We start from the raw sequence: 12,906 nt of genomic DNA, 5'->3' as shown, positions 1-12,906 counted from the left end.
GATTAAAGCGCCTAGAACCGCTCGGCCACATCGGCCGGCCATAATCCGTAGGTAGCGGTCATCCACTGCAGTAGTAGCCTGAGTGAGGCTTGTCATCGACAACTCCTGTCTGCTGTATCTCCTCCATGTCCGAACAACATCGCTTTGGTTCACTCCGAGACGCCTGGACGCTTCCCTTGATGAGAGCCCTTCCTGGCACGAAGTAACAACGCGGATGCGATCGAACCGTGGTATTGACCGTCTAGGCATGGTTGAACTACAGACAACACGAGCCCTGTACCTCCTTCCGATCGGCTGTCGGACCCCCTACGTCTAATAGGCGCTGCGCATACATGGTTGTTTACGTCTTTGGGCGGGTTTAGTAATATCTCTGAACAGTCAAAGATAGTGTGTCTGTGATACAATATCCACAGTCAACGTATATCTTCAGAAGTTCTGGGAAACAGGGTGATGCAAAACTTTTTTTATGTGTGTATTATCAGTGTACTTGGTGCCTGAATGGGAACTGAAACACTGAATTTTCCCCTGGACTCGTGTTTATGAAATTGTTCAGTGATATTTTAAAGTAAGTAAAGTAAAGTAAGTATCACGACGACAGTCGATAATAAGAATTTTGAAACGTTATTATACCGAATGCTGTCGGATTCCAACTTCTGTTCATTGAGAGTAGAGAAAGAAGCGACAATGAAATTAAAGTATTCTTTGTTGTCGTTCTTGTCTTAGCGATTTTATTTCATGTCACAGTTCGGTAAAGTAATCCAAGTTAGTCAGTTGATCACTGTCGTGTTTAAAGTGGTAAAGTTTTTTGTGCTTGTGTGCCGTGTGATACGATTTTGAACTGGGTACTTTTCATTTACAAATGTACTTCCTATTGTGTTGGTGTCGGTTGACCTTCGTGTATTAAAGTAAATAAGTTTTGTGCTATTATGCCGTGTGGTACGATTTTGAACTGGATACTTTTTATTTACAGGCTTATTTTCTTTTGTGCTGGTCTTGGATGGCAGTTTCGTAAGTGACTTTAACATGAATAAGAGTGACAAAAACAAACATGCAAAATTAATTGGGTCGCAGTTTTGGAAATTAGCGAAGGAAAAGCGAGAATGAGAAGCTAATGTTCTAAAAACGCTTGACAGCGTAGGCAAATTTTTCACAGAAAACGTTGCTGGTTCGTATTCGATTTCAAGTAATACTGACGACAGGAGTGGTGAAAAAAGTAAATGTGAAAGAAACAACAGTTGAAAAGGAAGATAAACGATTTTTTTCGAGTCTCACGTAAACGTAAGTGTCGAATCAGACATTACAAAAATAAATAATCTCGTTAATGATTATTCTGCTAAATGCTGTGTTAATGAATCAGTGATCGACGTTCTTTTACGCTGTGGCATTAATCCAAATTGTAAAGGTGACTTTTCTAATTCACGAAGGTCAATGGGCGGTAAAACCAGACACTTGAATAAAAATTTCTTTCATCGTACACTTATAAATGGTGAATCAACTTTGCGTGATTACTTAGTATACTCCTGTAGCACCGGTGCTATTTTTTGTGCACCATGTAAATTGTTTGGAAGTGAGGCTGCGATTGTTGCTGTTGGTATTTCATATTTGAGAAATATTTCTAATATTTAATATCGTCGTGAAAATTCACTTGAACACATAAATTTTAAGTTATGACTGTTGATAAAAAATCACTTGGAACGGTAGAAAACCATTTCGAGTCATATGCTGAGAAAGAGAAAGCATACTGGGGCAGAGTTGAAAAAGGTGTTTGCAGTGAAAAGTGACTGAGTCGTGGACTTCCCCCACGCGGACACGATGAAAAGTTGTATTCATCACATAACGGTCAGTTTATGATGTCTCTTGAACTCATAGCCGAGTTCGATCTTTTATCGCAGAGCACACTGAACGATGCGGAAATCCGGGGTAGGGACAGACAAGTTATGTATCTTCAATATTCTCTGATGAAATTTTAGAGCTGCTTTCTGAACGAATAAAAACAGTTATCATAAGTAATATCAAACAGGCCAAATATTTATCTATAGTAATAGATTCTACAGTGGACATTTTACATATTGAACAATAATACTTCGTATTAAGACATGTGAACTAAAATGCCTGTTGAACGATTGCATTGTGTGCCCTGTGTAGCACATTCGTTGAATTTAGTCGGCACGTCTTTCTTTCATGAAACCAGGAATCAAAACATTTACAATTTATAAAAAAATGTACAATTGTCGGAGAAAAGTCTCGTATCAAACAGTGGGGTACCGATGCCATACGTCGTTGTCGAAGACGAGGTATTTCGTACAGCAGAAAATTTTATGTGCCCTTATGGAGGAAGGGGTGTAGCAAACAATAACAGAACTACCGACTGTCTCGAACAAGGCGGTGTATAGAATCCACTTTTGGCACTCTGGCAAATAAATGGAGAATTTTTCGTCGATCGATGGATGTTCTAGGAGAATTTGATTACCGTAATAAATGCATGCAGCTTTTTACGAAATAATGTTCCAGAAAGAGGTGGCTATAAATCTGAAGACATATTGTACGTACCGCCAGGACTGGAAATTCCCCCAGATCCTATAGGCTGCCGAAAGTCATCATGAAATTTGTTTCAGGTTCGAAGCAAGGTCTGCTTCGACAATCTCACGTAGTCGTCCTCCACGAGACATCCTGCTCCCAGCTGGCAGCAGGGAGACAGGAAATCTCAGCGGCCCAGTGCGCGCACTACGATGCACGTCAGTGTTTTATTGGCTGCCAAACCCTGGCTGTCTCTTGCATAGCTGTAACACTACTGACTCGGCCTCGCTCAACTGTCTCTGCACTTGCAAATACGTTTTCCCGTCCTACTACTAACATACGCAAGAACTCTACGTAAATAGCCCACGATGAGAATGCAGACGAAAAACACTCTCCATATTCAACATCTTTCTTAGATTGATGTCACTATTGGGTATGCCTGTCTCCCTGATGTAATTACGCAGTTCATTCGTGTCTGTAGTGCTACAGAATGGGTGCACTTAGTTGTTCCTAACGATTAACATCAGCATACTTTTAACCTAAAGTCTCCTACAACGTTGACGGAATGCTGCTTGACGTCAAAAGTCACCCAAAGTGTTTTAGAATAAGTAATCTTGCCGTTAGAATAGGGAACAATTTTTCGATCAGACCTTCGTCTATGCAGTTACATAGAGCTTTGCGATTCAAAAATTTCGGAAGTGATACTGGGTTAGAATACATAAGCAAACTTTTGTGCTGTGAAAGTGTCAAGAGACGATTAGTCGATTGGAAGATGCGTTTTTTTCCTTTCTACACTAACTGCAAGCATAACAGCAGCGTCTTACCCACGATAAAAAAAAAAAAAAAAAGAAAAGTAGTTCACCTGTGTTGCTGTCCATGACCAAGAGAGACTTACAACCAAATTTAGAATATAATTAGCCAAACTAACGTCAAAAGGAATCGGATCAGGAGTTTCGAACGCCGTTATGATATAAAAAGATTTTATCTGGACTATTATTAGAGAAGTGAAGTCAAAGTGAAACCATAACGAATTATTTGACAAAGACTACATTGGAATTAATGATTTCTCAATTTTTGCTGAAGAGGATTCTGAGCTGAAAGTGATATATCGTAGTTATTATTAAAAACCAATTCAAGAGTGCACTGAAAGTGTGGAACGCATTTTCTTTAGTGTTACAGCGATAAATCTCCATAAATCAGACAAAGTTTCCGATGAGACATTAAAAAGAAAGGAGTTATTCTGAAAACTAATTTACAAGAAACAAAAAGTACATTCGTTTAGTAACTAATAAAGAGTTAGAGCAATAAATGGCATGAATTTCAGATTTATCTATTATTCTTAACACTTTTTATTCACATATGACGAATAAGTATCTTTACGAGGGTTGGAACTTTAATAGTGGCAACGATTTATTTACAGCTCATACAAAATAGATACGCCTTTCAGAGTTTTACTGACCTTCAAAGTAGTCACCAGCATTCTGTATAACTTGTTACCAGCGATGTGGAAGTCGTAGGATACTCTTAGCAGTGCCAGTTGCGTTGACAGTTCGAACGGTCTATCACCCGACGAATTAGCAGCAGTTCTGAAACGAATGCTGTGAAGTGTTTCCTCCAGTTTAGAAATCGAGTTGAACTCACGAGGGCTTAAGTCAAAGGAGTGCAGCAGGTGGTAGAGCACTTTGCAAAAAAATGGCTCTGAGAACTATGGGACTTAACTACTGTGGTCATCAGTCCCCTAGAACTTAGAACTACTTAAACCTAACTAACCTAAGGACATCACACACATCCATGCCCGAGGCAGGATTCGAACCTGCGACCGTAGCAGTCGCGCAGAGCACTTTGCAGCCCCATCAGTCAAACAAATCAGGAACAGCTTCCACTGCACGTGCTTGAACATTGTCCTGCAAAATGATGGTCAGGTCCTGCAGAAAGTGTCATCACTTTTTCCTCAATGCTGTTCATTTTTGGAACACAACCTACGACCAGCTTAGAGACAGAAGTGATGACACTTTCTGCAGGACCTGACAATCATTTTGCGCTACAATGCTCAAGCACGTACAGTGCAAGCTGTTACTGATTTATTTGACTGATGGGGCTGCTAAGTGCTATACCACCTACTGCACTCCCCTGACTTAAGTCCTCGTGAGTTCAACTCGATTTCTAAACTGAAGGAAACACTTCACGGCCTTCGCTTCAGAACTGCTACAAATTCCTCGGGCAACAGACCGCACCGTTCGAATTGTCAACACAACTGGCACTGCTAAGAGTATCCTACGAATTCCACATCGCTGGCAACGGGTTATAAACAATGCTGGTGACTACTTTGAAGGTTAGTAAGACTTAGAAACACTTATCTGTTTTGTACGAGCTGTAAATAAATAGTTGCCTCTATTAAAGTTCCACCCTCGTATTTGTGTAAGTGGATAATGTTTTGTATTTTATTTCTCATTCCCAAATAACAAATAGTAATTTATATCTGTATTCGTTATTTATCATTCGCGTAAATATCTCCCAAGTATGCTGGTAAGCGAAGCGCATTACGCATACACACAGCCGCAGCCTATGAGCAAGCGCGTGCAGGCGCATGAAATCCGAGTAGCTGCGTCCCAGCGCGCGCGCAGCTGCGCCAGTCTCGTTGCCGGATGCGCTTGCGCTCACGCGGCTGTCATTAGCATTCGTAATCTTCGGCAACGTCTGCAAACGTTAACGAATTCGCGCCCTCACTCGCACACTGCAGGCGCGTGTGGGCCACTCGGATACGTCACTCGCTTGCAGGGCTCTATGGACTACTGCTACTGTCCGCCGATGACCAGCCTGATCTCAGCCGACTTCTGCATTCAGAGTCGTAGTATTTCAATCGTATCTTTGAACCGCTATTTATTTTCTTAAACTCTTATTCAAGTCATCTTATATTTATGTCCCATACTTTTAAACTTTTTCCAAAAAAATTGGCTTCGCATTCGGTTTAATATCATAACATTATGTAGTATCATACAGGGTAGTCCATTGATCGTGACCGGGCCAAATATCTCACGAAATAAGCGTCGAACGAAAGAATTACAAAGAACGAAACTTGTCTGGCTTGAAGGGGGAAACCAGATGGCGCTATGGTTGGCCCGCTAGATGACGCTGCCATAGGTCAAATTGATATCAACTGCGTTTTTTAAATAGGAACCCCCAATTTTATTACATATTCGTGTAGTACGTAAAGAAATATGAATGTTTTAGTTGGACCACTTTTTTCGCTTTGTGATAGATGGCGCTGTAATAGTCACAAACACATGGCTCAAATTTTAGACGTACAGTTGGTAACAGGTAGGTTTTTTAAATTAAAATACAGAACTAAGGCACGTTTGAACACTTTATTTCGGTTGTTCCAATGTGATACATGTACCTTTGTGAACTTATCATTTCTGAGAACGCATGCTGTTACAGCGTGATTACCTGTAAATACCACATTAATGCAATAAATGCTCAAAATGATGTCCGTCAACCTCAATGCATTTGGCAATACGTGTAACGACATTCCTCTCAACAGCGAGTAGTTCGCCTTCCGTAATGTTTGCACATGCATTGACAATGCGCTAACGCATGTTGTCAGGCGTTGTCGGTGGATCACGATGGCAAATATCCTTCAACTTTCCCCACAGAAAGAAATCCGGGGACGTCAGATCCAGTGAACATGCGGGCCATGGTATGTTGCTTCGACGACCAATCCACCTGTCATGAAATATGCTAATCAATACCGCTTCAACCGCATGCGAGCTATGTGCCGAACATCCATCATGCTGGAAGTACATCGCCATTCTGTCATGCAGTGAAACATCTTGTAGTAACATCGGTAGAACATTACTTGTCGCAGCCATCGTGGATTTTCTGTTGCCCAATAGCGCATATTATGCCGGTTTACCTTACCGCTGTTGAATGACGCTTCGTCGCTAAATAGAACGCGTGCAAAAAAATCTGTCATCGTCCCGTAATTTCTCTTGTGCCCAGTGGCAGAACTGTGCACGACGTTCAAAGTCGTCGCCATGCAATTCCTGGTGCATAGAAATATGGTACGGGTGCAATCGATGTGGATGTAACGTTCTCAACACCGACGTTTTTGAGATTCTCGATTCTCGGGCAATTTGTCTGCTACTGATGTGCGTATTGGCCGCGACAGCATCTAAAACACCTACTTGGGCATCATCATTTGTTGCAGGTCGTGGTTGACGTTTCATATGTGGCTGAACACTTCCTGTTTCCTTAAATAACGTAACTATCCGGCGAACGGTCCGGACATTTGAATAATGTCGTCCAGGATACCGAGCAGCATACCTAGCACACGCCCATTGGGCATTTTAATCACAATAGCCATACATCAACAAGATAATGACCTTTTCCGCAATTGGTAAACGGTCCATTTTAACAAGGGTAATGTATCACGACGCAAATACCGTCCGCAATGGCGGAATGTTACGTGATACACGTACTTATACGTTTGTGACTATTACAGCGCCGTCTATCACAAAGCGAAAAAAGTGGTCCAACTAAAACATTCATATTTCTTTACGTACTACACGAATATGTAATAAAATGTAATAAAAAATGGGGGTTCCTATTTTTAAAAAAACGCATTTGATATCCGTTTGACCTATGGCAGCGCCATCTAGCGGGCCAACCATAGGGCCATCTGGTTTCCCCCTTCAAGCTAGTTGAGTTTCGTTCTTTGTAGTTTTTTCGTTTGATGCTTATTTCGTGAGATATTTGGCCCGGTCACTATCAATGGACCGCCCTGTATATACTCCGATAGCCACCAAGTGGTGTGTGGCACAATTTGCGCCGAAATAATATTTCCCCCCTTCTGATCCACTCGCGGATCGCGCGAGGGAAAAACGACTGTCTGAACGCCTCAGTACGAGCTCTTATTTCCCTTATCTTTGAATGGTGATCATTGCGCGATTTGAAAGTTGGTGGTAAAAATATATGCTCTACATTCTCGGTGATGATCGGATTTCGGAATTTAGTGAGCAGCCCCTTCCGTTTAGTGCGTCGTCTATATGCAAGTGTGTCCCACTTCAAACTTTATATGAGATTTGTAATGCTCTAGCAATGGCTAAATGTACCAGTCACGAATGTTGCCGCTCTTCTTTGGACTTTCTCAATCTCTTGAATCAGACCCAACTAGTAAGGGTCCCATACAAACGAACAGTACTCCAAGACTGGACAAACTGACGTATTATAAGCTATTTCCTTTGTTGAAGGACTGCATCGCTTCAGGATTCTACGAATAAATCGCAATCTAGAGTTCGCCTTACCCTTTATTTGTAAATCTGATGATTCCATTTGAGACCCAGATACTTGACGGATGTTACCGCTTCCAGAGACTGATCATTTATTTTGTACTCATACATTAATGGGGATTTTCGCCTTGTTATGCGCAGTAGGTTACACTTACTAATATTGAGAGATAACTGCCAGCCATTACACCACGCATTTATTTTCTGCAAATCCTCATTGATTTGTTCACAATTTTCGTGTGATACTACTTTCCGTGTAGACTACAGCATCATCGGCAAACAGTCTAAGGCCGCTGTCAATACCATCAAACAGATCGTTTATGTAAATCGTAAAAGGCAGAGGAACTGTTACGCTTCCCTGGGGCACACCTGAAGTTACGCTTGTTTCTGTTGAAGTCACCCCGTTCAGGACGACATACTGCTCCCTGTCTGTTGGAAAACTTTCTATCAACCGCATACGTCATCGGATAGACCGTAAGCGAGCACTTTTTGTAGCAGGTGACAGTGCGGAACTGAGTCGAACGCCTTTCGAAAGTCGAGAAATATGGCATCAACCTGGGAGCCGATATCTAGAGCCTGTTGTATATCATGCAAAAAGAGGGCCAGCTGTGTCTCCCATGACCGCTGTTTCCTAAAACCGTGCTGGTTTCTGCAGATGAGCTTCTCAGAGTCTAGAAAGATCATTATGTCTGAACACAAAATATGTTCCGTGATTCTACAACAAATCGATGTCAGTGAAATTGTCCGGTAATTGTGTGCATCCGATTTTCTATCCTTTTTATAGATTGCTATGACCTGGGCCTTCTTCCAGTCCCCTGTAACTTTCCGCTGTTCCAATGATCTCTGATAGATGATGGATAGGAATGGCGCTATATTTGTAGCATAGTCAACATAAAATGTTACGGGGATACCGTCTGGGCCAGATGCCTTCCTGGCGTCTAAGGATATTAACTGTTTTATAATCCCAGATACACTAAACACTATGTCAGCCATCCTTTCGTTTGTTCGATAATTGAAAGGGGGAATGGTGCTGCAGTCTTCTACCCTAAACGAGTTTTTGAAAGCTTGTTTTATAATTTCGGCCTTGTGTTTATTATCATCACTTACATTACCTGTACTGTCAGCAAGAGAATGTATTGAATTATTTGTAGCGTTCATAGAGTTTACGTACGACCAAAATTTTTTGGGGTTATTTTTAAAATCTGCAGATTAAATATTGCTTTCAAATTCGTTAAGGAGAATCCCTCATTGTCCTTCTGACAGCTGCTTTCTTTTCGCGTAATTTCTATTTGTCAGCGGAGCAGTGTCTACGTTTAAAACGACTGTGCAAAATTCTCTGCTATCTCAGCAACTTCCTAATATGTTTGTTGTACTAAGGTGGAGCCTTTCCCTCCCCTATACCTTTGCTATTCACATACTTCCCTAGCACATGGTGGACAATAACTTTAAACTCCGACCAAAAACGCTCAATATCTTTGTGTCCCGCGGTGAGTGCTAGGAGCTGACTATGAAGATATTCATTAATGACACTTTTATTTGCTTTCCCAAACAAGAAAACTATACGGTGTTTCTTTGGTTTTTTGAAACCTCCACTGACATAGAAGCCACAACGACACTATGGTCGCTAATACCTTCTTCTAGATTAACTTCCTCAAATATCAGGTCTGTTTGTTGCCAAGATATCTAATATGTTCCCATCTTGAGTTGGTTTTCTAACCAATTTCTCAAGGTTGTATGTTGAGAGCGCTCCTAGAATAACTCCACACGAATCTTTGCTTCTGCCCCCTGCGGTAAACGTGCAATTTTCCCAGTCAATGGATGCTAGATTAAAGTCTCCACCTGTAACTGATGGATAATTTGGATATTTACTTCCTATGTACTCAAGACTTTCCCTGAAGTGTTCTGCGACGCTTGTTGTGGATGCTGGTGGTCTATAAAAACATCCTAATACAATGGTCAATCCTTGTCTGATTGATAGCTTTATCCAGACTATTTCACAGTCCGACCCAGCACCGATCTCAACTGCGTTTAAACAGCTTTTAACTTCAATGAACACACCACCTCCCATAGCATCAGTCCTATCCTTCCTAAAAATTGTCCAATTCGAGTTCAAAATTTCACTGCTTTTTATGCCTGGTTTCAACCAGCTTTCGGTACCTAATACAATATTGGCATTGCTACTGTTTATTTCGGAGATTAACTTGGGGATCTTGCTACAGACACTTCGACAATTTACTAACATGCGATTAAGCATGTTTAAATCCTTTGGAATGACCTGTTTAGGCGAACTAACAATTTTTACAGTTGGCACATCCACATCAATGTCATGAACTGGTTATTTTTCAGGTCAGCGGTATGTTTCCCGTGGGGAGGAACCTAATCTAAAAAAACCCCATGTGCACGCCACAAGTACTGTGCTACCCATGTAGCTGCTTCCTGTGTGTAGAGCACCCCTGATCTATCGAGGGGCGTCCTACAACCTCCCACCCCATAGCGTAGGTCGAGGAATCTACAACCATTTTCGTCACAGAGTCGACGTAGCGTCTGGTTTAGATTCTCCACCCGACTCCAAACCAGAGGACCCCGGTCCACCCTGGGTACTATGCTGCAGATCGTCAGCTTCGCTTCCACTCCTCGAGAGATGGTGGCCACCTTCACCAACTTAACCAGCCGTCGAAAGGACCCAAGAATTTCCTTCGAACCCCGACGACAAGCATCGTTGGTGCCGACATGTGCAACAATCTGCAGCTGGCTGCACCCTGCGCGCTCGATAGCCGCCGGAAGAGCCTCTTCCACATCCTGGACAAGGCCCCCCGGGAAGCACACCGAGTGAACGTTGTCTTCTTCCTCTTCTTAGCCGCGGTGTTCCTGAGGGGCGCCGGCCGGAGTGGCCGTGCGGTTCTAGGCGCTTCAGTCTGGAACCGCGTGACTGCTACGGTCGCAGGTTCGAATCCTGCCTTGGGCATGGATGTGTGTGATGTCTTTACGTTTGTTAGGTTTAAGTAGTTCTAAGTTCTAGGGGACTGATGACCACAGAAGTTAAGTCCCATAGTGCTCAGAGCCATTTTTGAACCTGAGGGGCTCCATGACCCGCCGAACATTGAAGTTCCCAATAACTAACAAACCCCTACCCCACGTGCCTGTGCGGACCTTGCTGAAGGAGCGGCCACTATGCTGGCAGAAGGTGCATTCTGATCCGGCTCAGCCTCTCCCCCCCCCCCCCCCCCCCAAGCATCAGATAGCACACTGACTCTATTAGTAAAGTGCATGGGATTTGGCAGAAGCCCGCGTCCCCCATGCAGCCTTCGCCTTGAGGCGATTTTTCTAAATTTTCAGGTAATTTGTTCATTTTACTCGAAGTGTAGCGGCGTCACCGCATAATGTAATCTTAGCGTGAGTTTGCAGCAGTGAGTTGCAGCCGTAGCCGCAAGTTAGATGCGGGCTTGTTGATAATAACTTTGTGGAACATGAAGTAGCGAATCCCCCCCCACTCACTGCAATCCCCAGTACGCACCTCATAGAGCCATATTTCTGGACGTTGGAGTGAATCAAAATTCTTACTTGCAAAATTTTGTGTGAATGGTTTATTCCAGAGCTCCAGAGACTGAATATGCTTGGTGAAAGGAGCCCCTGCCCGCTACGCTCCCCGTGTTCGAGAATTCTTGGATGAAATGTGACTCCAAAGATGCATAGGGAGCGGATCGGTGCATCTGACTGGGCTGGTCGACTGACCACCGCGCAATCCAAATCTGACATGATGCGACGATTCTCTGTGGGATTCATTAAGCAGCATGTCGCGAAACAACGGTACCAGACAACTGACAAATAGAAGCCACCTGTTAGGGAGGCATCGAAGAAAATCACACTGCCCGTCCTTCCGAAAATTTCTCACAGGACATGCCGCCGCATCATTTTGCGCCGCAACAATGATGTTGACCATAGCGATGTTCTGGGTAACTGAACAAGCTGTAACGTAAATATCAACGTTTGTCACACATCTGCTATGAGATGTTCGGAATAATTCAATAAATAAATACTCATCATGAGCAAAAACAGGAAAGTGACAGGATTTTCGGACCAGACTGTACTTGCTATGGCGGTTACCTTCTCTCTTAAGTAAAGGTGGAATGTTGTGGTGTTCGTTAGGTCGTAAAAAGGAATAACTCGGCTCATTCTGATTTTTCTTTATGTGGATTGTAATCTAAATAGTGAGTGCTGTTAGGAAAAATATAAACAAATTGTACAGGAGCCACTATAACCCTTTTATTTATAAACAGAGAACAAAGTCGAAAAACTTAAAGACAATTCAGCACAACTGCCCACACTTGGCTCTAAGAGTTTCCCACCATCTTTCCAGATCTAAGAGCATATAACCTTAAAACAGAAGATATCGAAACAGCAATCCATATAGTACACAAAATTCCAAAATGAGTGAGTGTTAATATTCTAGAAGAAATGCGAATTTTCCTACACATAAAAAAACTACCCACAAGATATTCTAAACGAAAAAACAGATCTAAAACATACACAACTTTTATAAAAATTTATTATCATTTTGAAACGATAAGCCAAATAACATGCCAACGGCCTTGCCGCAGTGGTAACGCCGGTTCCCGTGAGATCACCGAAGTTAAGCGTTCTCGGGCTGGGCTAGAACTTGGATGGGTGACCATCCGGTCTGCCGAGCGCTATTGGCAAGCGGGGTGCACTCAGCTCTTAGGAGGCAAGGCAAACTGAGGAGCTACTTGGTTGAGAAGTAGCGGCTGCGGTCTCATAAACTGGCATACGGTCGCGAGAGCAGTGCTTACCATAAACCCCTCTACATCTGCATCCATCGACACCTGTGAGCTAAAGATGACATGGCGTCCGGTCGGTGCCGTTGGGCCTATTCGTGCGGAGTTAAGTTCTTTTTCTTTAACCAGATTAGAGTATACATCAAGGATTACACAAATAACAACTCAAAACCCCGGTATCTATGATACGGATAAACAAATGTAAAATACATCTGTGTGTGTGAATTTCTAAGGGACCAAACTGCAGAGGTCATCGGTCCCTAGACTTACACACTACTTAAACTAACTTATGCTAAGAACAACACACACAC

The 12,906-nt window shown here is 42.7% G+C and overlaps 1 pseudogene; it reads left to right on the top strand.

Annotated features, from left to right (window-relative positions):
* Positions 1-12,381: 12,381 nt before the first annotated feature.
* LOC124617421 lies at positions 12,382-12,499 on the top strand (annotated as a pseudogene).
* The last annotated feature ends 407 nt before the right edge of the window (positions 12,500-12,906 follow it).

Source organism: Schistocerca americana, chromosome 5, assembly GCF_021461395.2.
Source record: "Schistocerca americana isolate TAMUIC-IGC-003095 chromosome 5, iqSchAmer2.1, whole genome shotgun sequence".
Classification (NCBI taxonomy): Eukaryota; Metazoa; Arthropoda; class Insecta; order Orthoptera; family Acrididae; genus Schistocerca; species Schistocerca americana.
This window is presented reverse-complemented; position numbering and strand designations above follow the sequence as displayed.